General features: G+C 40.5%; 1 pseudogene; it reads left to right on the top strand.

Moving 5' to 3' along the window:
* Positions 1-7,445: 7,445 nt before the first annotated feature.
* LOC124096951 (U4 spliceosomal RNA) lies at positions 7,446-7,640 on the top strand (annotated as a pseudogene).
* The last annotated feature ends 20,115 nt before the right edge of the window (positions 7,641-27,755 follow it).

Genomic DNA, 27,755 nt, shown 5'->3' with positions numbered 1-27,755 from the left:
TGTTTTATATGCATTTTTATTGTGCTCTGCTATCAAAAGCATCATCATACTGAGGACACAAATATATGGAGAGGTGAAGAGAATTTAAAATAGTTATTATTTTTTTTAGTATGCAAACTGGTAGGATCTGGAAGCTAATGATTAAATAAAATTAAATGAAACAAAAAGGCTGCTTACTACCTTCCAATAATTTAAAATGAGGGAACATTTTAAACATGAGGTGAAGGCATTTTGTTCACCCAGCAATCACCAGGAGAATTAAAACGAGCCCTAATCTCTGTCTTTCTGATTGTTCTCCATCTGATGCCAACAGACCTTTCTTGCTACTCTAAAACAGTTACCTATGGGGTTAATTTATGTGATTCTTTTTAACATTTTATTATAGAAATTTTCAAACATACATAGCAAAGTTGAAAGAATTTTCCAGTGAGCCTCTGGTATACTCAGCACCTAGGCTGACCATGCTGATTAATCCAGCATGTATTTTAGGGGCAGCATTCTTGATTCCCCTCAGATTCATCTCTGAGTCATCTCACAGCATCCAGCATGATGTTTGATGTTTGTTGAGTCATTTGGATGAATGCTGATAATTCACTGTGCCTTAGGCAGGGATAAGTGATGAGCAATCGATTAAATGCAGAATCCAAAGAAGCAAAACAAAGATTCCTTTGCATAGTGTGCATGTTATTACTGGTAAATTCTCTGTGTATACTTATGACCAACAATCTCTTGGTGGTAAAAGATTTGAAAAAATATTATAACATGGACACATCAAGCCAAGCCAAGATTACTTATAACCCTTGGTCTCCCTCATTTTATTCTCTTTCTTTTTATCATCCTTTGTACTGGAATGGGATAGAACTAACATGGTGCATAAAGGGATATTTACTCTCACATGCTGGCCAAGAAATCCCATGTGCTTTTGAAATTCCATTCCTACAATGCTACTCCCCCACATATCCATTTGCACATGGAAGCCACATTTATTTATATACATCTCAAGTGCTCTCTCTCTCTCTCTCTCTCTCTCTCTCTCTCTCTCTCTCTCTCATACTATGGATTGAACCCAGGGGCACTTAACCAGAGAGTCCCATCCCCAGAACTTTTAAAATATTTTATTTAGAGACAGGGTCTCACTAAGTTGCTTAGGGCCTCTCTAAATTGCTAAAGCTGGCTTTGAACTTGTGATCTTCCTGCCTCAACCTCCCAAGCCACTGGGATTATAGGCATGCACCATCATGCACAGTATTTCAGTATTTCTGTGCGGGTGAGGGTGTACCAAGGATTGAACTCGGGGGCACTCGACCACTGAGCCACATCCCCAGCCCTATTTTGTATTTTATTTAGAGGCAGGGTATCACTGAGTTGCTTAGCATCTCACTTTTGCTGAGGCTGGCTTTGAACTTGTGATCCTCCTGCCTCAGCCTCCTGAGCTGCTGGGATGACAGGCATGTGCCACTGTGCCAACCTGGAATGCATTTTAAGTGTATTGGGAAAACAATAGAAGGTTTTATTTGTTTTGCAGTTCTAAAAGATTATTCCAGCTGCACACATAAAGAATTTATTGCAAATAGCATCAGTTTGGAGGATTTTTAAGATTCTCAGTGACAGGTGATGAATTCTTGGATTTGAGTGAAAGAGTACGGCCGGTTGACCAAAGCCAAGATAAATTTTGAAAATAGGTGTAACAGGACTTGTGGGTGAACTGGATAAAGAAAATGATGAGGCAAGTCAGGAGTTATTTAAGTTTGGGATTAAGTAACTGGGCAAGTAGAGGGGGAGTTTATTGAGATGGAGAAGCTTGAAGGAGGAGCAGGCCCCAAATGGTGGAATTAGGGTTTATTTTAGGACGAGCATGATGTAAAATATCAAATAGATGCCCCATAGGGAGTTAGGCAGCAAATGCAGAGCTCAGCAGGAAAGTCAAGTCTGAAGCTATATATTTAAAAATCAGTGGTGTATAAATATAGCTTAAAGCCACGAAGCTACACAAAATAATTTAAACAATCAGTTTAGAGAGAAAAAACAGAGCAGGGACTGAGGTCCAGGTGCTGAGCATTACCAAAATGCAGAGATTAGAAAAGAAACAATGGCCAGGAAAATAAATGAAGAAGGAAGGACTAAGAAGGCAGGAGTGTGGACTCCCAAACTCAAGACAAATCAATAAAAGTTTCAAGAAAGAGGAAGTGACTGACTATGTCCAAAGCACTGAGACTGAATTTAGTGAGGACTGGGCTTGGCCAGGCATTTGCCGGTCACTGGACAATGGTATCTTTGGTGGAGTGATGGGGAGAAAGGCCTGATTGAGGTGGGTTAAGAAGATGATGGGAGGCAAGGAGTGAAGGACACCAAATACAAACCATTCTCTGGGCACATAGGCCTTGGGTAGGGTGGGTATGGCAGCTCAGTTGTAAAGCATCCCTGGGTTCAATCCCTGATATTGCAGGAAAAAAAAAGAATCCAATGAAGTATACATCTATAGATGTGGAAACTGAGGCAAGGTAATTAAGTCACTTGCTCAAATTCACATAGAAGCACAAATGGATTTCTTGGAGGCTAAGGAAAGCTAAGCATCAGAACTCTCCTCTTGCATGGACTCCTTCTAAGAACCTAGAAAAGGAAGAGGCCTCTCTGTGTGTTCACAAGGTCACAAGTTTCTATAAAATTTGTAATAATGAAATATTTTCATTATACTTTATGATGAAATCACAATTGGCAAATATTACTGTTTCTTTCCACTCCAATTTTCCCCTCCACTGGATTTCTCTTCATGATGGATAGTCTTGAGCATTTTTAGGATTCAGCTAACAAATGTTGACTTGGGGACATGTGTAGTTTTACAGGATCCCTTCATGTGGTCTAAAGTCACTTATGAATATCGCTACAATAATACCAGCCCTCCTTGTTCAGGAAGAATGTGCTTCTCTTTCCACTACTCCTCTCACCCTCCCTGTGTCAACTCCTTTGGCTTCTACCCAAAGGTTGGAGTGCTATGGTTTGTCCTACAGCATCTGGCACTTGAAGGGTGAGGATATGAGTGTTGGGAAAGAAGCAGGATTCTATTGGACTTTCATTCCATTCTCTTTAGAAAATCATTTTATTTTGAAGAGGATACAGTCCAAAAAAATTAAGATTTTCAGTGACAGTTGTGTGGACTCTTACATAAAAGTGTCAGTTGCTTAATAAAAAACAAACAAACAAAAAACTCTGCTGTCATAGTCCTAGCAACTCTAGAAGCTGAGGTAGGAGGATCATAAGTTCAAGGCCAGTCTCAGCAACTCAGCAAGATCCCCAGAAACTCAGGGAGACCCTGCCTCAAAATTAAAAGTTCTGGGGATATAGTAAAGTACACCTGGGTTCAGTCTCCAGTGCAAAAAAAAAAAAAAAGTAATATTTACTATTTCTTTTCTCATTTTAAATAAATATTCATTTTCATACCTAATTTAGTATTCTTTTTCTTCAAGAAAGAGCCTCCCAAAGTTATATAAACCCTCTTAATAGTTACAACAACAACAAAGTATTCTACAACCTAGACTGACGAATCTCTCAGCCTCTCAGATCTTCCCAGTCCATTTATATGGTGTCAGAGAAGAAGGTACAGTGGAAAATCTGACCAGTGGTAATTTCCATGAGGAACAGGTCATTTTTTTCTAATGACATACCCATGCAGAACATTTTGGTATCATGAAAAGATTGAGAAATTCTCCCTTCCCCACCCCAAACCTTCACCCCAGTAGTTTTCCTTTTCACACACGCCTCTGCATTTCCTGATTCTGGCCTGGACTTGAAGCAAAGGCACCTGAATCCAGCCAGGAAAGCTGTTATTACAATAGTTTTGGCCTAATAGGAGCAGGAAATACCAATAACCTTATGTGAGCTCTTCCCCAATGGACAGCCCACCTCAGTGCATAAATCGGTACTGTTCTTGCATAATTCCGATGATGCTCAGAGAAGTTCTGGATATTTGCAAACACGTTTTCTCATATCTTTGAGGCCAAGGGTCACAATGAAATGTGTGTGTGTGTACGTGTGTGTATTAATGCAAACTTCTAAAGAAGAAAAAATAACATTTCTACTGGGGAAAAGTGTTCTAAATACTAACTTTCCATCTTTTTGATCTGAGGTCTTGCTATATTGTTCACACTGGTCTCAATCTCCTAGGTTCACATGACCCTCCCACCTCCACCTCCAAAGTAGCTGGATCGTAGGTAGGCACATACCACTATACCCACCAATATTAACTTTAATGGTCAAGCATATGGGGGAAAAATGATATTCATTCAAACCAAAGATTCAGGTCCTATTTCCTGAGAAAACAGATTGCCATATTTACTATTCAATCTTTGTACAATTAAGTATGTTCAATCAGGCCCTGATTCCCAGGTAAAACAAAATAGAGTTCCTTTCCCAATGTATTACAAGAAACACATACACACACACACACACACACACACACACACAATTACCCTTGCAAACTGCCGACCCTCCCCCAAAGACCATAAGTCAATACATCCTTCAAAGATACCCATTTTTCTTTCAGTCAACCATATTACCAACTACCTGAGTTGTAAATCTGAAACAATCCTACTCTTCAGCCTGACTCAGGTATTTATGATCACCTCTTTCTTCCACCTTGGGCAATTTTGCAACCTTTATTGTTGTTTGCAGTATTTGACATAATTGTTTTGTAGTTCTGTTTATTATGGTAGTGGAACCAGCATTTTAGAACTGGAATTGGCCCTGTTGTGACCTGCCTGATGAATCACCCTGGTTCTACCAACCCATGGGTTCCCAGCACTGACACAAGGCTGTTTTTCTGCATTAATTGGGGGATCTGTTTACACTAGTTCAGTTGCATGCCTGGGCTGGGCTGCTAGTACTGCTTCAGGAAAAAGCACTAAGGCTAGGCCTGTGGGTAGTGAGTTAGCTCTCTCCCAAAATTTAAGTGGTAGTAGAGGCTGTGGCATGAGATTTTCAAAAGGACTCCCTCACAGAAAGCCTAGCATTTTTCTTTGTAAAAGTAGTTCTGAGCATAATTCCTTGGCTTCTCTGTGTCTAGTTCTTAAATATATTGGAGTTGATAATGTCCACTGGGGATGTTCACAGAACAGTGAAATTACACAAAAGGGTGCTAGTGACCAGAGGTGGCCTAGTTATAATACATCTACTGTTAAATCCTTCACTCAGAATAAGAACCCAAGTCTGACCGGGCATGATGGCACATGTTGGTAATCCCAGCAGCTCTAGAGGCTGGGGTAGGAGGATCAAGAGTTCAAAGGCAGCCTCAGCAATTTAGTGAGAACTTAAGCAACTCAGCAAGACCCTGTCTCTAAATAAAAAAGGCAGGATGGGAGTTTGAGGATGTGGCTCAGTGGTTAAGTGCCCCTGGTTCAATTCCTAGTACAAAAAAAAAAAAAAACACGTCTACATCTGAGAAAAGATGGCTGCATGAATAAAAGAGTGAACACACTAAAGAATGAGCAGAAATGGGATAAGCAACTATACTTTATTGGAAATGAGGCTCTGCCAATTCAACATAACCGCTTAGATGATAGCAATGAGAGCCTGCTAACCCTAATGCCATCTCGGTTTGTAATTGCCCATCCAAAAAACCCAGACTGGAGTGTAACCTTGGTCCACTTTATGCTCTGCCACCGAAACTTATTTTTTAAATGGTCATGTTTCTTTCTCTTCCCTTCTCCCTGCTCCTCCTTAATCTCTCCCCATCCCTAGTCTCAGGGGAAACAGGATTACCTTTCTTTCCCATCATAGGCAGAGTTATTGTCCCTGAGTAGAACCAGAAGAACCAAGTAATCCAGACTTTCAGAATGGTACCTGAAGATCTCAGAAATGACCATCTCCCAATTTAACAAGTAAATTACAACTCCAGACAGAGAACACATAGAATGTAGCCTTTGAGTTGCCTCTTTAAAAGCCCCTTGTTCCTGCTGATGGGCAGAATCACAGCCTTTGGGACAGGAGTCCCTGTGTTTCTCCTTTTCTAACAAGGCAATAAACCTTCTTATTCCTTTTTTTCAAAACCGTGTCCTGGCTATTGGATTGGCATCGGGACAAGGACAGAGCTTTCAGCAACAAGAGGTAAAGGATGACATGCCTTGCCTTCATTGTATTATTACTAAATTAACATTAGGACCACGAACCATCCAAACATCAAACTATGGATTCTGCTAAAATCTCTATTTTACACTTAGACTACCTCTGACTACTGTCTCTAATACTATCTACTGTACCTAAACCCACCCACCATTGACCTTTTAGCCTCTTCACTGTTCATTCCAATCTCCTCCCAAATTAAAAGAATAAGGGAGTGGCTTTTAAACCAGTTTGTCTCTTAATTAGAAATTCCAGGAAATGGGAAGTGGGTGGGGGAATGGTAGAGAGAAAAGACTGAAAAGCAATTTTGATACTGCTGTGAGTTTTGGGTTATCACAGGACAACCTCTCTCCAGATACCAGATAAAGAAGAATAGAAGAAGTTGGACACTTACAAGTCATTTATCTCCTTCAATAAACCTAGAGTTTATCCATCCATCCTTCACATTCAGCTTAATCATAACCCAACTCTACCAAATCTGGGGATGGGAGTGGGGTGGATGGAAAACCAACAAAACCAATGAAACTCACTGCATTACAAATGAATGAGAAAAACGCCCTTAAGGGGATGGGGAATAAAAGAACCTGTGCAGCTTTGGGAAATCGAATTTCTTCTATATATTAAAATATTGAAGACAAAGGAACTGCACACAAATATTATGCTCCAATAAATTGGTATCTGTCATGGGTATGAGTTAGCAATTCTGAAACTATTTTATGTGCTATACTTAGGAATGAAGAAAAAGTAAATCTATTGTGCATAATGAGAGCCAGGTTTTTCACTGTCAGAGAAAGGAGTTCGAAATTTGGAAAGAAGAGGGAAGCTAGAGAAAACCAGATAGATCCAAAACAGAGGTGTATGTTATGGGGTGGGGGAGGTGGACTACTTTGAGCAGAGTTGATCTACAGCCACACCTCTCCCTTTTTAGAGAGCTTACCTAGAGTTCTTTGAGAAAGAAGGGGAACTTTGTCAGTGTGGTATTTATTTATTTATTATCATTGTTTATTTACTTGTTTATTTATTTATTTATTGGTATTGGGAATTGAACCTATGGTACTTTAGCACTGAGCTATATTCCCAGACCTTTTTATTTTTGTATTATAAGACAGGGTCTGTCTAAATAGCTGAGGTTGACCTCAAACTTGCAATCCTCCTGCTTCAGCCTCCCACACTGTTGGAATTACAGGCATGTACCAGGTGTGTCAGTATGTTTTTAAACTTAGCTACTTCACACTTCAGAAGTGTTATTGGAAGAGGCACAGAGGGACAGAGAAGCTGGAAGATGCCAGCAGGAGCTAAAAAGACCCCTGTTTCCAAGATGACATATCCAGAGCTTTGCACAGTGGCAGTATCGTAGCCAATGAGGTTTATCCAAGGTGCGATTATTGCTAATTGAAAACTTTTCCCAAGATGACATATCCAGGAGCCAAGTTCTAGGTACTGAAAACATTTACTTCATTTCAACTCTCTAAGATCATTTACAAGTTCAGAGACCACTGCTGAATTTTAGGTCATGCTTTTGACCATTAAAATGTCTTTAAAGGGAAAAAAAAAATCTCCTGACTAAAATTTGTAGGAAAAAAGCAATCCTAAAACTTTTAGGGAGTCTTTTGAGCCATTTTTGGATTATCCTGAGGCATATCTCAGAGATTCTCATACAAGCAGACTCAGGAAACTTATAAGCAATTAAGTTACTTTCTCTAGGGAACTTTCCCATCTATTAGTCACTTACACATCTTATATGAGAGATTAGTCAAAGAGGCTAGATGCCACACTGAGTGAATCACTCCCCCTTCAACTCAGAGAAGTCTCAGGGGTACTGACAAGCAATCCACTCCTCTATTTCTAAGGAAGGATTTCTCAAGGAGAGAAGATGACTTCATATCAAACTGAAGCTTGAAAGAGAATTAGCAGGTTCCAAAGACCTATGTAGAATCAAATGTAGTGGCAGCTGTCCTTTATAACAGGAGCACTATGATATCTCTGACAGATACCTACTCTGATAAAGGATTTTCTTGTTTCCCCCTTACAACTCTCTTTGAAAAGCTTCAGTTCTATTAAGTCTCCTTGTCTTGTAACTTCTTTCTTAATCTAATGGACAGCTTCATGAGAGACCACAGGGCTAAAATCAAACTGCAGTGGGTCTGCTTCCCTTGCCCATTGTGGTAGAACCGTCTGAGGGGTTGACAGTAGGACTACATCGGGAATTCAACATATATAATCATACCTAAATTATAGGGTAAAAGACCCACCCAGGAGCTAGGATGATCTACATAGCCCTGTTTTGGGTCTCTGGCCATGAACCTAGGAAGAATACCACTATTTATAAAGTTCATCCCACACTTACAGAATCTGAGAGTTCAGAATTGAAAATTTATTAGAGAATTCAGTTGAATGGAAGAGATTAAAATGCATTGAGTATTGTATAGTATCTTCTAGAATTCACCCATCCAACAAATATTGATTGCTTACCATGTAGCAGACTCTGTCTAGTTGCCTGAAAATAGGCAGACAAACAAACAAAAAATGGCCTGGCTCTCAACAAGCTCATGAATGGGAAGAAGACAGATAAAGAACAAGAACAAATAACCTGGTACCACTAATCTTGTGAGAAGAATGCGGAATGGTATCAAGGAGAGAACGTGAAGCTCTGGAGATGCCAGGAATGGAAAGAGAGGGCCCTGCAGTACTGACACTGAACTGGCTCTGAGGAAACAGTGGTCACCAGGCATCTTTAGGGGAAGGGAAGTGCAGAAGCAAAGGGGGAAGGCCCAGGCTTCCTTGAAAGCAAAGAAAATAGCAAGTGCAAAGTAATGAAGGCATGAAATAGTATCTTGTCCTGTAACACTTGACATCTGTGTTATTGGCAAGTTCAATGGCAAGGCAACAGGAAGCAAAGAGGCACCTGGAGTGAAAAGAGCAGGTGCAGCTGGAGGGCCCTGGGCAGCCAGTGCCACCTGTACCATGCCCATTCTCATGCCCAGCCTTGATCCAGCTGGCAATGGGAGGCCAAGGAAACACTTTGAGAAGAAACGGACAGATATGCATTTTGGAGAGATGTCTTGGGGTGAAAACAAACGAGAGAAACCCTGGGGATGGCGTAAAGTTATAAGCGTTTCTCAGCAGTATCTTTTTCATCTTCTAAGTCATATGTAACAGTACTAGCCTGCATCTTCTAATCCTTCACACTCTGATGAAGCCTCTTTTTTGGGGGGTGGGGGTGGAGGGGTTACCAGGATTGAATGCAGGGGCTCTTTAGCACTGAGCTATATTCCCCAACCTTTTATTTTTCTATTTTGAGACAGGGTCTCACAAACTTGTGATCCTTCTGCCTCAGCCGCCTGATACACTTGGATTATAAGCTTCTTGCCCCACTCCGAGATGCTAATGATATCTTTTATTCCCTAAAGTCAGCATCAGTGACTTGGAATAACAGACTGCTGTCACTCCCCACCTGCTTGTTATCTGCTCCCACAGCTAGCAACCCCCATGTAAATGTTCCAGCTGGGTAAAGATATTGCACTACCTCTGCAAGGGTAGCTTCCAGACAAGGCTCTGGGCCCCTTTGCCTCCACCTGCAGCTCAAAGTTCTCAATATACAAATCCTGGGGCATCACTCAATATCAAGCAATGACAAAAGTGGATCGTATTCTTAGATTCCTTGAGACCCTAGACGTCTCTTCTTACACAAGGCCCAGTAGGAAACCCCTTATCAGAATCCCACTGGTCTGTGATGATTGAGAGAGGAGGGCAGGGCAAGGAAGTCACCATTAGTTGTCACCAATTGGTTTGGTGTATGGATAATCCTCAGCTGAACTTCACAAAAGTCTTTTTCACGCATGGACTGCCACATAGGGGGCATATTCTACCAGGAAATCAGAAAGCCTAGAATAGTTCCATAAAACACAGTGTTGATCATCACCAGAATGAATTTCCTGTAGTGCTTTTAAAGCATAAAACTAATAGCTACTCATAAGTAGCTTCCTTTGTTTTATGCCTTTTAAATAACTTTGGTGAAGTCTAATATGGAACTTCAATTTACTTTTTTGAGACTATAAATACTTTGTACTTGTCTTCCTTTTCTTTCCTTCTTTTTATTTTTTCACACTTTATTTTCTATTTACCTCTTACCAAATAATAGATTTTTAATAAGTAATTAAATTTTTTTCAAAAATTAGTAACAACAAGGTGAGGTAAACATACCCCACACATCACCTTTTTCTCCTCTCACTCATAGGGCTGCCCCATGAAGCAAATAAAAATAAAGATGGATTAATTAATTTAAATTTTAGATGAACAAAAAGTACTCCTTTGGTGTAAGTATATCCCATGCCATACTTGGTACCTACTCATACTAAAAGAACAATTTTGCTACTTATCTGAAATTCACATTTAATGAATAATCTATATTTTATTTGTCAACTAATCAAATAAGTGTGTTTTAATGATATTTTTGTTAGGGCATCTGGCTTTAGAAAAAAAAATCCACCCAATTTTATAGAATGAAATATAAACTAGTGTTACTGTATTTTAGATAAAGAGTAATTGGATGTCAGCAGATAGCAAAAGACATTTTATGATATGTGTAGCCTGACATGGGAAAATGCACATTATAGGTTAAGTGAGAAGCACGAGATGCACAATTACATAATAGTAATAAAACAATAATAACTGGGCTTTACAGAACACAAACTATGTGGCAGGCATGTTCTAACTGCTTTTTTGTATTAACTTGATTAATGCAAACTATGAAGTAGAATACTATGATTATTCTCAGTGTAAAGATGAAAAAGGTAAAGGCTTCCACAGGTTTACCAGCCCACTAAATACTATGTATTCACACATACACAGAGTATGTTACCAAAAAGCAGCACAAAGGAAAACAAGACTAGCAGAAAATAAAATAAGCTGTGACACTCATCATTTTGTATAACAATATAGTGATTTCTGAAATCTGAAATCTTCTTCCCACATTTTTTGTATTTCCCATAGGAGTGTATATTGCTTTTCAAATACAATAATGTAATTCAATTTTTTAAATCTATTTATTGGAGAAACTGTATTCTGGTTTTGTTTCTGTTTTTTAAATGCCATTCCACTTACCTGCAACATACATTATGATGCTAGTTTAGGAGAATTTCATCATTCCAAGTTTCTTCTTCTTTTTTTTGTTTTTTGTACGGAATTGAGCTCAGGAGTGCTTTAACTTACATTCCCAAACCTTTTCATTTTTTATTTTGAGGCAAGGTTTCACTAAGTTGCTTAGGGCCTTGCTAAATTGCTGAGGCTGGCCTCCTCAGCTCTACAGGCATGCACCACCATGCCAAGCCATTCCAAGTTTTAGCCCTCCCAAGTCTTTACCAGGCAGATGTGGGCCACTGTCTTTTAAATTGATGTCTCCCTTTATAATCCATTAGTTAATTCAGTTCTGTGATTCCAGTGGTCACTACACATTCCAAAGTTTGTTCAAACAAGACCTGCTACTTCCTATAGGTAGACAATTTATCAGCCTAAAAAGGAAAAATTAAAAAAAAAAAAAAAAGAAGTTCCTGCAGCTTCTTGTAGACTTTCCATTAGATGGAGCAATCCTGGCCGTACAGTCAGCAAGGAAAGTACAAGCTTTAAACATGCCTCTACCTTGTCCCTCAGCATGTTCTGAAGAACCAGTCAGCCTTCAGAGAATTATAGATTCATCCTCGGTGAGGTCACTGTGTTGGTGTTGGTGCACTTGGGGAGCAGGTTTGTCAGCTGTGTACCACAGAAAGGGCTTCAGAAGGGCATGGGCAGGCTCCAGGCTAACATGTCCAATGGCTCTTCTGTCATCAGTAATAAGAGAGTTATTTTTACAGGAGACTGTCACTAGCAAAACATAAGCTTCTGGCTTTTGCTTTAAAGGAAAGATGCCAGCTTCTAAGCTTCCCCTTTAATTGCCTTCTATGTAATAGAAGAGGTCATGAGTGTAGCACACAAGCCAGAACTGGGACTTAGAAGACAACTGTTCTCTATTCCTGAGGAAGTTCGCTGGGAGGTGAGATCTGAGGCCTCCAAAGCATGCAGAGATTGGGGGAGAAATCCCTTCCCATTCAGGCCCACATCATGGTATACTGCCTTCCTTCCTTTGCAAAATAACTATCGGCTGCTTCTCAGGGAGATGCTAGGAAGATGCCTCTGAGAACAAGAGTGAGTCACCATTTGTACAACCCAGCGATGCTGCCAGCCCGCCTCTGCTCTCCCTCACAGTTTTTGTTTTCTTGGTATGATAATTAGTTGTTGGCACTGTGAGTGTGTCTCCTGAGCTTAAAAAGAAAAAAAAAGGAAAAAAAAAAACTGGGCACCTGTTATTTCTGGAATGAGTGTTCTATGCATCCTATTGAGGTAAGCTGCTATTTACTCCAATCCAAGTGCTGGCCAGCATTGGTCACCTAACACTAAGTGTCCCTGCCCTCATGTTATATTTTTATAGTCCAGCATAAAGGAATGTGATCTATGGCTCCTACCTCCTGCCTTCTCCTGAGTTAAAGAGTGAGTCTCTTCAAAAAAATGCAGGGACTCTAGAGTTAGCCAAAACTTAAAGCTTATCACCCAGTGATTTCCAACTTGGGAAACACATTAGAATTTTCTTGGACCTATTTAAAAAATATGAGTGTGTGAGTCCTTCCCCAGGACAGCAGGGCCTATGAGGCCACTGGTGTTCTTTCAAAGCTCCAAAGGATTCTAGTGGGCCGTTGAGGTTGAGAACCACTAATCTTGTCCATCAAGCCCTTCCAGAGGGAATTGAGACCTGGATAGGATGATGGGCTATCCCAGGTTCCACAGCTTGTTAGTCAATGTAGCTTTATCTGTGTGTCTGTCTTCTAGACCATGAGACCTTTGAGGCCACTGCAATAATGTTTGAAGGGGGCAGAAAGCCAGAAGGGAAGGAAGAACCAGGCCATGATCTTTTCTTCTCTTCATTCCATAGCCTCTTACTGAGAATAGCTGTTCAGATAATCTTACCATTAACTCTTTCACCGCCAAATTGTGTCATTAAATATCATATTCCCCAAACTCAGGATTCATTCATTTCTGGAAAAATTCAGTAAGTCAGAATGCCACCAAATCCCAAGTCAACTATCTGTACCCTAATTAATTCAACAGTTTTAAGCTAAGTGCTTGACCTTGCTCCATACCCCGTGCTTCACAAAGCTCTTCTTTTGTGGATTCTCATTTACTTCCCTAATTCAACTTGGCTGCTCAAAATGGTGTGCTTTTCTTCAGTATTGAGACCCCAGAGTGAAGCAAAAAGGTGTGGAAAATATGTGCTGCGATTAAGACAACGTTGACCTGGAATTCAAGGTGTTGCCCAGGCCCCAGCAATGAGTTCCAGAGGGTTCCACGGTTTTACTGGCTTCAGCCACCTCCAAGCCACTTCTTTTCTCCTAGTCGGGTAGAATTCAAGTCAAATCCAGCCAGTGCAGTGTGGGGCAGGGCACATGCTTGGGACCCTAGAACTGGGCAGCAGATATTTTGGTGTCTGAACCCTGATCCCTGACCTTGACCCTTTTATTGCCTATCGCGACCAATGTGGAATGTGATCTATGGCTCCTACCTCCTGCCTTCTCCTTCTCCAAATGTCTGTATCTCCATACTTGCACACCTCTGACCAAGGGTTTTCTCTGTCCTGGAGGACCACCTCACCCACCCATATGGCAGACTAATAGTGCCAGAAAATGAACATCTCCTCACTTAAATGTGGGCTTCAACCAACACTGACAGGAATTGAGGTTTTTAATCCCTCATCCCCCTCATATAAGACATGAGGCCTGGGTTGAGTTTCCTTGCAGTGCTACCTGCTGCTAGAGTTTAGATCTGAAATGCCCCCAAAGGCCCCTCTATTAAAGATTTTTTTTTGGCAGTATTGGGGTTTGAACCCAGGGCCTTGTGCATGCGAGGCAAGCACTTTGCCAACTGAGCTATATCCCCATCCCACTAACTTGCATTTTATTAACAGCCTCTTCCTGCTCCCTTTCCCACTTCATTGCTGCTATTACTGAAACTTATCTCCCCCCAAAATTGATGATACCCAGTGTCATGATCTACTTCTGAGGATACCTAAGACAGACTGAAATCATAGCCGTTTGATTTTTAAAAAGCCATTAAACCTCTCTGATAGTGACTGTTCTCCATTTTAAAATAAGGAAAAACTTCTGAAGGCCCATATAGTCATAACAGACAGCCAAGGGCTGCTTCATGAAGCTGCCAAAGCCCTCCCTGACCATCCCTTTCCCTTCCTTTCATCTCAAAGAGGGTCCCTCCCTCCTCTAGACTCCCCTTCAACCACAGGGAGTTGTTTGAATTCTTGAAATGTGCCATGTTCTCACTTGCTTTTGGGACTCTTACTCATGCTGTCCCTCTGCCTGGAACACTCTTCTCCCTTCTGTCTGCTTGGCTCACTCATATGTATCCTCCAGCTCTCAGCTTAAATATCACTTCCTGTTGAGAAGCCTCTTCTGACACCCAGGCTAGGATCACGCTCTCGTTATATGCTCCCAAATATAGTGCCCACCATGGCATTTGGCATGCTTTATTATACTTTCCATTTCCTTCCCTGAGTCCATTCACCATCCACCATCCACCATCACCACAGGCCTTCATGCTCCTTGAGGCAGGAACCTAACTCATCCTGCTCTATATGTGCCCTAGCCTACTGTCTGCCGTAGTGGGTACATAATAATTAATTGTTGAATCAGAGTTGGTGAACAGGAATATTTGGGAATAAAAGTTAAAACAAAGCTTCCTAATGTAGGCTTTGAAAAAAAGCAAACACCAAACAAACAAACAAAAAAGAGGTGCCCTTTAACCTGAAAGAATAAAATACTTGAGGGACACTATGTTAAAATCATCTATCCTAGTACTTGTAACAATGTGGAAAGTGAAATTTGGCAAAGAATAAATCTATACAATAATTATATGTCAATTTGAAAAGTGAAATAAATTTGGAAAAGAAAGATTAGGAGCCAACACTGAACATGAGCCAGCTTGGGAAGTAGAAGATACCCTTTGCTTGTCAGCGTTAAGGCCAAAGCAGACTCCCCAGGTACAGGCCCCACTGACATTCCTTTATCCTTGGAGGCTGGATAAGCTTTATCTCTATAATTCCTAGGTTCTCCAGGACTGTGTTCAGAGAGCCAGGCCCACCTTCTTCCAACCACCACCTGTCCCAGAGGAAGGTCCAAATTGCTAGCCTGGTGTTGAGGCTTCCCAGGGCCTAATTCTGCCTACTCTTCTCTCCTAGCTCATCTTTCTGAATGTTCTGACTCCTATGTTCCTTCTCTATTTATTTGCAAGCATAATGCTGTTCCTCATTTCTGAATAGGCCCTGCTATTCACCCAAGGGCAGACCTCTTCCCCACCCTTCCGTCAATTTGGCTCACCAACTCCTATTCATCCTGGAAACTCAGTTCCAGCCCAGTGCAGCCTCCTCTGAACTCCCAGTTGCTCTCTGTTTTCCCTGCCTCCTCCTTTTTCCTCAAACACTACTTTTATGTTTTGAAAATACTTTTCTTGCTCTTGCCCACCAACTTCACCCCAACCACTTTATCAACTTTTTTTTTTCCTGCAGTACTAGGGGTTGAACCTAGAGGTGCTCTCCACCTAGTGACATCCTCAGTTCTTTTTTTTTTTTGGGGGGGGGGGTACCAGGGATTGAACTCAGGGCTACTCAACCACTGAGCCACATCCCCAGCCCTATTTTGTATTTTAGAGACAGTGTCTCACTGAGTCGCTTAGCACTTAGCTTTTGCTAAAGCTGGCTTTGAACTTGCAATCCTTCTGCCTCAGCTGGGATTCCAGGCATGCGCCACCCCACCACCACGCCTGGTTTATTTATGACTGAAAATGCCTAATTCCTAAGGAGGCCATTTTCCACTTTAATCAAATCGAATGAGAGTAGCCCTTTGTTAAGATGAATGAAGTCTGCAATCAGACACTGGAATTCATTTCCAAGGGAGGGGTTATGCACGGAGCCATGCCCCAGCTCCTCCCTGGCGCCTGCCCTTAAGAGCACCCAAGGCCAGCATGTCCACACCCGGGCCAGGAAAGGGCAGGGCAGCTAGCAGCAGCAAGGGAGCCTGTGGCAGGATGCTCAGCCCATTCGAAATTCAGCCACAGGCTCTGGGGAGGGGAGGCTGTAACCCCACTACGTTTGTCCCAAATACACAGCATGGCTTGAAGTCTCCTGTCATTGGTTCTGGGCTCTGCCTTGTGCACACTCCCATGTCCCCTGTCCCCGCCACCCCCATACATCATAATAGCTATGAGCTAGCTAACTGTTCTTTGACAGTGTGCTGCATGTTAGACTTATATCTACCTTCACACGGATGGAGTAACTAAAATAATTTTTGGAATAATTTTCCCAAAGTTGGTGCAGAGCCGTGCTGACCTAACACCTGGGGATCTGAGCCCAGAAGAGCACTCCTGATGGATGCTGTGTTACAATTGTGATGACATTTTTGTTTTTCACATATATCAATTCATTTAATCCCCACAAAAGCCCTTTTAAGAAGAAAAAATCCTTTAAAGATGAAGAAATTGAGGGGCTGTAGCAATAGGGATGGTAGGCCACCTACTATCTTCTGATTCAGAGGTCTGTCCACCCCATCACATAGGCATGCATCCCCCAAAAAGTACACACACACACACACAATATTTCACAACTGGGAGGAAGGAGACAGGTGACAAGAGTTTATAAGGGACCAGATGTGTGCTTTACATAGCTCAGGATACATAGCCAGGGAACATGAGAAATAAATGATGAAATTCCTCATTGATAATTTAGCTAAAAGCAAGAAGATCTCGATTTACAGTAAAGATGGCTGAGTTTTGCCCCAATTTCATACTTTGCTCTAAAGCAAAGACTACAATTATGATAAGGAAAATATGTTTGCTATTTTAGCTTCAAGAATAAAAGCATTCGAATGGAATTCCCTGTTAACACCTGGAATGTGGCCTTAAATGAAGACTCATTGTCTCTCACAGTGAAGGATATGATGTCTCCAGTTATCTGAGGATCTCAAATGTCCACTTAGTCTAAAGACCCAACTGTTATTACACTGCAGTAATTGGAGTGTGGCTGGGATGTGAGCTGAAGATAGCCCTTGAGAAAATGAGCTGCTGGTCTCAGGAGACGCCCCAGGGAGTGGAGTGCACAGGGATGAATAAACCCTGCAGTCGGTGTGCCACTCACTGTCTTTGGAAGAACAACGCTACTGGCTCCTGGCATTAGCCCTAATGCCATGACTGCTCTTCCTGGATTAGCCTTACTTTGATTAATGTTAGTTTAAAGTAACAGCATGCTGGGTGTTGACTTCCATGAAGATGCAAAGCCACGTGAATCTGACGAGGGGCATGGGGAAGGAGGCATGATGTGGAAAAGAGCCCCCTGACACCTCGTCGTTGGGGACTTACATCACAAAGAAGTCAGGTCACAACAATTTCTTTTTTAATTTGCCCATAGACAATCACAAATTGTAGTCATTCACTGCATCCGGTGCCAAATGACACAGTATCAAAGAAACTGCCAGTCCTGCTAGAGTGATTTAGTGCTCTGCTTCCAAACAAGAATATAACACTATGTAGAAAATTAGGTCAGTATTTAGCTTGAGTATCTTCCAGAAGTAGATCATCTTTTTTTTTTTTTTTTTTTTAACTAAGGTTTATTTTGGGGGGTGGGGGGTAGGTAATGGGATTAAACCCTGGGGCACTTAACCCCTGAGCCACATCCTCAGCCTTTTTTTTTATATTTTATTTAAAGACAGGGTCTTGCTGAGTTGCTTAGGCCCTCACTAAGTCACTGAGGCTGGCTTTGAACTCTTGATCCTCTGCCTCAGCCTCCAGAGCCACTGAGATTACAGGCATGTCACTGCACCCAGCTGTACTCAGGACTGAACCCAGGAGCACTCTACCACTGAGCTACATCCCCAGCCCCTTTTCTTTTACTCTGATAATATAATATAAATATAACCATGATCAGCTGATTTTATGCCGGTTTACTCTATTTCTTATCTACCTCTCCACACCATAAAAGCAAGGATTTTTGTTTTTGTTCCTCACTGTTAAAATCTCTGCTCTTAGATGAGTTCCTAGAACACAGTAGTCATTCAGTAAATGGATGGATGGATGGATGGATAGATGGATGATCATTGGAACCATAAACTCTTTCAGTTGGCTGGAATCTGACACAGAGGGTACAGGTCCAGGAGTATACAAAGAACCAATTGACTTCTCAATTCCTTTCTCCCTGCTTATTGGCAGTTGTTAAACCATCCATCATACAGGCTAATCTACCATTCCAGTCCAGAACCTGTGAAATCGTATCACTACATGGTAACTTCTCCCATATCCAGGACAACCATGTGGTCATGATCTTTGGAGAAATTTCAAAACAATAGCCTTGCCTGGTTTGGTTAAAATAAATGGAAGTGGTTACGGAAGATGTATCTGTGGAATCTTGAGTCTTTATATGGGCTCAAACACAGTCTCTGCCCTCGTGGGCAAAACTCTATATTCAGGTTAACAGTCTAATTGTCAGTGGTACTTTCTAAGCACTTAGAACTATCCGAATTTGCCCATTTTGAATTTAGTGATGCTTGTTTCTATAACTATTTTTTTTTCTTCTGTATGTATTAGGAATAGTGTGACCACCAATGTCCTCACTGAAAGGTAATTCCCAGTTGGTTCTGTTGGGCCCTCTTTAGTCCTGTGTAACTCTGCTCATTTTCATAAGACATCCATGGGCTTCCTCCTTAGACCCAGGCCAAGTCTACTGCTGTTCTGCTCCCTGGTCCTGTAGGTGCAAGGACTGTGTTTGTTTGTTCCTCACCTCTCCTGCTCTTCCTTCGGCAGTTCCAGTGACCCTTCCTTCGGCAGTTCCAGTGACCCATCAGTGCCCTCTTGTCGAGATCCAGTTTGATTTAAAGGATGATGTAAAACTGCTGCACACACTAAAGGGCTCACACGTAGGATGCTGCTTTCTAGGAGTCTTTGCTTCTGTTTCCCTGCAGCTGCAGATGAGGAAAAAGGCTGCAGAGAAAGGCATATTTAGAAAATCCACAAACAATTATTTCAGAATGTAATCTCCCCATGCTTAATGAAAGCCTCCACGTCCTTTATTCTGAGACCCACTCCTTCCTCGAGGCCTGATTGCACTCCTCCAATAGGCACCCTAATTCCCTTCTCAGAATTACCTTGTCTCTACCATTCACTTGTCTCCATGTGCTTAATCATTCCTGGCTCCACTACCGTTTTCATTTGTTAAAGCTTCCTGCATGACACCTCCCCCTCCTCCTCATAAAATGCCCAGGCCCTTCTCACCTCTGTTGATGATGAGAGAATGTGGACTTATAGGAGTTTAGCATCCAAAGATGGTAAGCTATTCACAGGCAATGAAGTGGGGAGAGGCCATTGTTCAAGGATTGGCAGTGAGTGGCACCTGGGGCGTGCTCATTAGACAACATTTTTTTATTATTTATTTATTTATCTATTTGGGTACTGGGGATTGAACCCAGGAGTGCTATCCCTGAGCTACATCCCAGCCCTTTTCATTTTTAATTTTGAGACAGGGTCTTGCTAAGTTCCTGAGGTTCTCACTAAGTTCTTCAAGCTTGCAATCCTCCTGCCTCAGTCTCCCAAGTTACTGGATTTACAGGATGCATCACCATGCCTGGCTTAGACAGCATTTTTTAATTCAGTTTTTGGTTTGTCTTTCCAACTGTTATTAACTCCTTTAAAACAATGAATATCTATAAAAGTATTTTTTAAGCTACTGTGCCTTACACACTGGAAAAATCTAATAGATCCATTCAGTTTCATTCTCTGACTAAGGGAAGAGAGAAACAAGTTGATGTGGCATATATCTTGGTCAATATTATGTGTTCACTTGACAGGGACACAGAGTACCCAGACATTTGGTCAAACATTTTGTTGGGTGTGGATGTGAAGGTGTTTCTATTGAGGAAAGCTTACTGCTGTCTCCAGTGCAGATGAGCAATATGAAACCAGTTGAAGGCCTGAATTAGAACATAGAGACTGACACTCCTGTGAGTAAGAAGAAATATTCTCCTGCCTGCCTGCCCACCCTCAGACACAAACTGAAACAGTCTCTTTCTTGGTCTCAAGCTTGCCAGCATGTAGACTATACCACTGGCTCCAGCTTGCCAACTGCTGATCTTGAGACTTGTGAGCCTCTATAATTGGACAAGCCAGTTTCTCATCTGCATCTAAGTGTGCATCTCTATATTTCTTTGCTGGGGATCAAACTCAGGGCCCTGGGCATGCTAGGCAAGCACTCTACTGCTGAGCTACCCCCACCGTATGTCTATATCTTTATCTGTCTTAATTAGTTCTCTTTCTCTGGAGAATGCAAACTAATGTAGAGTAGTATTCCAAACCCTAGTGTTTAAAGAAAATCTCCATTTTGAGTATTATCATATAAGGTCCCATGTTAATTAACTTTCTCTGGCTGCAACAAAAATATCTGACAAAAACAACTCAGAGGAGGAAAAAATTGTTTTGAGCCCATAGTTTCAGAGGTTCAGTCCAGTCCAGTCTATGGTCAGCCAATTTCATTGCTCTGGGCAATGAATGGTGAGGCAGAACACCATGACAGAAGGGCAGAAGAAAGCTTCTCAGCTCATGGGAGCTAGGAAACGAAGAGAAAAGGAGGGGGGAACAAAATATAATTCCCAAAGACATGTCCCCAGTGACCTACTTCCTCCAGCCATGCACCCCCCACCTACATTTACCACCTAGTAGTACATTCAAATTATGAATCCATCAAATGGATTAATCCACTGATTAGATTATAGCTTTTGTACTCTAATTATTCCACCTCTGAATATTTCTGCATTGCCTAACATGAGCTTTTAGGGGGACACCACATATCTAAACCATAACAGGTCCTAATACCAAATGCAAAGTAGAACTCAAAACAACTTAAAGAAACAGAAGGAAAGTTCTAGAAGGAACTTTACATTGATGATGATGATATAATATTTTCCTGTTAACTATGTTTCAGGTACGGTTCTAAATGTTTTCCATGTAAAATTGAATGTAACCCTAACAATAGATAGTCTACATGATCTACATTTATGTATAACATAACTGAATAGACTCAATATGAAAAAGCAAAATAAAAATTGAAAGGGATTAACTTTTTGAGCTACTGTCACGTTTCTATTTAAAGTCTTAATTCTCACCCCAGGGACACTGAATGTTACATGATATTAAGACATTTGCATTTTTGTAGTGGTCTAAAGCTCTCCATTACCAAGGAAAATGATTTCAGCTCAATTAGATCATGAAGAAGAGGATTATGCAATTTGAGTCCCAAGATGTAAAAGGCTTAGAGACTGTATCTGGGTAAAAACTAATTGAAAATAAGAAGTCGTGTAGTATGATGTGCATTAATACTGTGGAAAGAAATATTAGAACCAGTGGAGATATTTCTCTTCCTTTGATCCTTCTTGTGGTTGCCTGACTACTACCACTCATTTCCAGTAGAAAAGAATCAAGCATCCTGAAGCTGAATATTGTCACCTGAATCTAGAAAGTTTGGGTCCATGAGTAGCCCACAGTCAAATGTCTGCAGTTTCATTGCTTACTTAGGGTGTAAATTAAATTTCTGAGCTGATACAAACTAGTGAATAGACAGCAGGCTGAATTTATTGTCATAGAAAAGGATACACACAGCATACCCTCCAGAAACATGTTAGGATATAAATGTGAGTAGGAAAAAATGCTGGCATGTTTATTTTTGAGTGTTGTTACTTAATCCGATTTTTTTCCAGGTGATTCAAGTTAATGGAAGCTAAGACTCAAGAAAGTAAGGAAATATTGAAGGAAGTAGTATTAAATTCTCAGTCTGATTTGGTCGTTGTTTTCTGTTCAGACCCAGGATAAATATAATAACCTCTCTCTGTTTCATTTTATTATGCATTTCAAAAATAGTTGTAACATTAGGACAAATCATGGTGTTTTATTCTCCAAATGAGGCTCTGCAAGTTAAATCATTTGATAAAGCCATGGAAGTCATTAGGACAAGGTTGCACACCCTGAAGCCCACATGAGTCCCTTTGCCTTCATTGCCACCCATTGTACCCCCAGCATATCCCACCATTTGTCACTAGGAGGACCAGATGAAAGAGCATAAATAGAGCAGTGTGTAGTTGATGTTCAATAAATAGTTATTGAATGAATGTTTATTGAAATTACAGCCTCAAGTGTTACATTTGGCAGTAGTTACCCATAACTGTCATCCCTTTTAAGCTAAATTTGGTTTTCATATTGTAGAATATATATTAGGATGAAACAATACGAATCTGAATGATACTAAAAATAGTCATTTACATGGCTAACCAGTCTGAATTGTTCCATGACATTTGAAATGTGATAAATGTCACCATCTGTGGAACATTCAATTACCAACTCCCTATACACACACACACACACACACACACACACACGGTTTCCAGGCCTACGCACCACCCTAATCCAAGCTACACTATACAGCAAAACTGCCCATCCTCCTACCATCCCAGGGGCCTCGACTGAGAACCACAACCTGCCTGAACTTGGCTCCTCAGAGCCAAACAATATTTTTCTCTCCGCTCTTTTTGGTGGGGAAACACAAAAGAAAACCCTGTTTTATGTCACCTGTACTAACAAAGAACCTCACAGAGGACTCAGAAGAATAGAGACAAACTTGCAGACCACTTCTTTGGTTTACATTATAAAGAGTTTATATACTGGTGATATTTTACATACACTTAAGGTTTTGCACCTTCTTTAGAAATGTCAGATCTCACACCACTGGACTGATATTTCCATGTGGTGATAATTGGTCGAAGCTGGGTAGCAGCCACATTTTTTAGGGGTCCCCACTCACCTTAGCTTTTTTTTCAGTTGGTGGCTTAGCCTAAACTTTAGAGGTGAGAGTTGGAGGTCCGTGACCATGGAAAACACAACTCATAATAGCAATTAATTTATGAATATGACTATAGGTAGCATTGGCCCCTAGACATCTGGTATATTTGCATTCACAACTGCCCTCTCTTTCAATTTCCCACAGCAGTAAGCAAATCAAAATTCATATATTAATCAGGCATGGTGACCCGGTAATCTTAGCTACACTAGAGGATTCAGCCTGAGGATCACAAATTCAAGGCCAACCTCAGCAATTTAGCAAGGCTGTCGGCAACTTAATGAGACCCTGTCTCAAAATAAAAATAAAATATATTGTGGATGTAGCTCAGTGGTAAACCCTGCTGGGTTCAATCCTCGGTACCAGAAAAAAAAATTCATATATTAACTCATTTCAATTTTCAAAAGAATATTATGAAGTAGGTTTTCTCTTTCCTCCCACCCTCCCTCTCCTCCCATCCCCTCCCTCTACTCCCGTGCCCTCCCTTCCCCTCCTCTCTCCTCCTCGGTACTAAGAATTGAATCCAGGGTCACTTTAGCACTGAGGTACATGTCCAGAGCTTATTTTGAGACAGGAACTCACTAAATTGCTAAGGCTGGCACTGAACTTTCAATCTTCCTGTCTGAGCAACCCAAGTAGCTGGGATTATAGATGTATGTTACAAATACTGAAGTAGGTACTATTTCTTTTCTTTTTTTTTTTTTTTAGAAAACCATTTTTTTTTTTAGAGAGAGAGAGAGAGAGAACTTTTAATATTTATTTTCTATTTTTCGGCAGACACAACATCTTTCTTTGTATGTGGTGCTGAGGATCCAACCCAGGCCACATGCATGCCAGGCGAGCGCGCTACTGCTTGTGCCACATCCCCAGCCCGAGGTAGGTACTATTTTTATCTCCATTTTTCAACAAGAAAAGTAAGGGAACAGAAGTTAAGTAATTTAGCCAGGCATGGTGGCATACACCTATAATCTCAGCAGCTGAGGAGGCTAAGGCAGGAGGATCGCAGATTCAAAGCCAGTCTCAGCAATTTAGTAAAGTCCTAAGCAATCTAGTCTCAGAATAAAAAATAAAAGAGCTGGGGATGTGGCTCAATGTTTAACTGCTCTGGGTTCAATCCCTAATACAACAAACAAACAATCAAAACACAAAAAATAAAGAAGTTAAGTCACTTGCCTAAGATCACATTGTTAATATGCAGCAAGACCAGGAATCAAACCCGGGCAGTCTGATTCCAGAAACTTAGCTTCAGGCCAAAGAATAGCTTAGCTTCCATACCCTACATCCATCCACTCAGTTATAAATTCAATTCTCTCTGCACACAGTGGCACACACCTGTAGTTCTAGTTATGGGAGAAACTGAAGCCAGAGAATTTTGAGCCCAGGAGCTTGAGATTAGGCTGGGGAACACAGCAAGGCTCTATCTCCAAATAAATAAAAATAAAAGATTAATAAAAATTCATTTTATCAAACTCCCTCTCCATGTTTGTGAAAAATACTCTGAATACCCAAAGCTAAAGGCTTTTCTCGGGCTCCCAGATTTCCTGTGTTCACTGCCGCATAATAGCTCTCACCATACAGCCCTGAAACTGACAGCTGAACTTCCTGTCTAACTCTGAAGCAAGGACAAAAATCTTACTCACCATCATGTGATGCACAGCAAGCATTCAGTAAGTGGATGTTGAATGAGAAAATAAAACATGTGCCTTTTGACTTTTCTAGTACTTCCCTTTCAATAAAATTGCCTTTGTGTCAAAATTGGACCAATTCAGAGCCTACCGAATGGTCTCATTGCTTCTATACTCCCATCTTTCCATAGCAAAGCTCACCCCAGTAAGTGTAGATAACATCTTGTTCTCAAAGATGTTGTGGGAATTTAATGATAAAAATGCTTATGAAGTGCCTGACACTTAAAAGGTATTCACCAGAAAGTATCTACTGTTCTAGATAATCCAAGAATATTTCATTCAACAGACCCAACTTAAACTGTTAAAACTCCTGTTTCCAATCCTACGCACATGACTTCCTTCTCATTTTCTTCCTGTGTTTCTGCATCTAGAATCAATGAGAAAATTCCAGAATAAATAGGTTTCAGTCCTTATCAGGAGAAATTGTACTTGAGGATTTGGAAAGCAAGATGAAGGAAGCATATTAACCCCCATGAGTGTATATTATGGAGTCTACTGCAAGGTTTGCATAAATTTTTCAAAAGAGAAAACTTAAAGAAAATTCTTACTGGAAGATGACTGCTTTAGGTTAATACTCTCAGACCCCTCTAGAAACCAGGTCAACTGCCCTGTGAACGTTCTGTCTAACATTCAACAGAGACTCAAAGCCCTTCCTGACTTCAAAGCTCTGAGGGCTCTTCAGTAGCCACTGGTATCAGCAAGAATCTGTTCTATCAATATTCCAGATAACAATAGGGTAATAATAGCCACATTGGTATCCTGTTAAGCAATTGACCAACATTGTATCTTCTACTTTTTAAGAACTCAGAGCCATATGTACAACTATCATTTTTAATTTTTTTTTTCTATTTAAAGTGGAAAACATGCTTGGAAGGCTTAAATAGTGTGTCCCAAGTTCCATAGCACAGCTGTCTTCTGGCAAAGACAAAATTCAAGTTCAGGCATCATTGTTCTTAGCCATTAGGGCACATGGCCCCCCGGTCTGTAGCTCACTGTTTTATTATTATTATGGCTTTGCTTTATACTTGCATATAAATACTTGAAATAAACAGATAACATTCATGTCCTTTATTTAGACTCTCTCCTTCCTCACCCACACAGTGGTGGTATATATCTAGTAGATTAAGTACCGCTTAGCATATATACCGTTAAAAATAGACGGAAGTTTTATTTTAGACCTTTTCTTTTTCCTGAGGACTTGATGTTTGTACACTATCTAGAAAGTCTTGAAATCAGACACAAATTTGTGTGACGTTTTTAAGCCTTTCAATGGTCCATTTCATTATAAAAATAGCATATACTGGGTTAAAAATAAGAGTATTCTATCCTAAGTACATTTTAAGCCCTTACAAAGAGGCTGAAATATTGGTGCTCAGATCAGCCAAATCTGAGAAAGAATTCTAAGTAGAACTCACTAGCAAAGCCCCATATTAAAAATTAAAAATAGAAATATAAAGTCATAGGCTAGATAAGAAATGCATATTTTAAAATATGAATAAGCAAACAAGAAAGTTTTAGAAGAATATGTTTGGTTTTTTCTCTCCCTGTTTCATAACAAGACTGTGGAAGAAAAGGCCAAATCAAATAAGAAATATGGTCACTAGTATGTTTAACCAAATTTAAATGATCTGGGGATGCACAGAGTAGCCAGTTTCTATTAAGAATATATATTATTTTACATATATGTGTGTGTGTGTGTGTGTATATATATATATACCTAAATACACTACGCATACCCACATAAACATGAACATAAACATAAACATGCTGGCCTCCAAGTTATGATCTTCCTGCCTTAGTCTCCCAAGTAGCCAGGATTATATGATTGATTGATTAATTGATTGATTTTTGATATTAAACCCAGAGGCACTTAACCACAGAGCCACATCCCCAGCCCTTTTTTGTATTTTATTTAGAGATAGGGTCTCACTGAGTTGATGAGGGCCTCACTAAATTGCTGAAGATAGCTTTGAACTTGATCCTCCTGTCTCAGCCTCCCAAGCAGCTGGGATTACAGGCATGCACCACTGCCCCAGCTTACACTTTTATTTTTATACTTACGTATTCATATACATATATATTTTTAATTAATTAAAAATTAATTAATTAAAATATTTTTTGCAGTGCTGGGGATAAAGCCCAGGGCCTCATGCATGCTAAGCAAGTTCTCTATCACTGAGCTGCGCCTACAGCCCTGTTATTATATTTTAATTAAAAATTATATTTCCATGTTATCTGGAAAAGTCTAAACTTTTCATTCCACTCTTTATAGACCTTTGTAAATTAGGAACTGATGAAAATCTTATTACTATGAAAATTCACTCAAATTCCTAATCACTATCAGAATATTGTAGGGATGAATTTTCTGTTTTGATTTAGAAAGTTACTTAGTAGGAAGAGGCTGTTTGACTGATTGTGGGATCAATAATGAAAAAAGAAAAAAAAAAACAGCCACCAAAATGAGAAGTTACAATGTATTAATGTAAATTTTGTTCTATAGGCTGCTGTAGAAATAAGATTTAGCTTGGTGCAGTGGTGCACACCTATAATCCCAGCATTTTAGGAGGCTGACAGGAGGATCTCAAATTCAAGGTCAATCTCAGCAATTTTTTAAAAAAATATTTTTAGTTGTAGATGGATACGATGCCTTTATTTTGTTTATTTATTTATTTATTTTTATGTGGTGCTGGGGAACGAACCCAGTGCCTCACATGTGCTAGGGAAGCGCTGTAACCATTGAGCCACAACCCCAGCCTCTCAACCTCAGCAATTTAACAAGACCCTGTCTCAAAATAAGAAATAAAAAGGGCTGTGGATGTGGCTCAGTGGTTAAGTGTCCCTGGGTTTAATCCCTGGTACCAAAAAAAAAAAAAAAAGGAGGAAGTCTTTAAAAAGGAATCAGAGGGGCTGGGGATGTGGCTCAAGCGGTAGCACGCTTGCCTGGCATGCGTGCAGCCTGGGTTCGATCCTCAGCACCACATACAAAAAAATAAAGATGT

The sequence above is a fragment of the Marmota monax genome, unplaced genomic scaffold, assembly GCF_021218885.2.
Source record: "Marmota monax isolate L192 unplaced genomic scaffold, Marmota_monax_Labrador192_F-V1.1 WCK01_AAM20220418_F8-fsc00030, whole genome shotgun sequence".
NCBI lineage: Eukaryota > Metazoa > Chordata > Mammalia > Rodentia > Sciuridae > Marmota > Marmota monax.
This window is presented reverse-complemented; position numbering and strand designations above follow the sequence as displayed.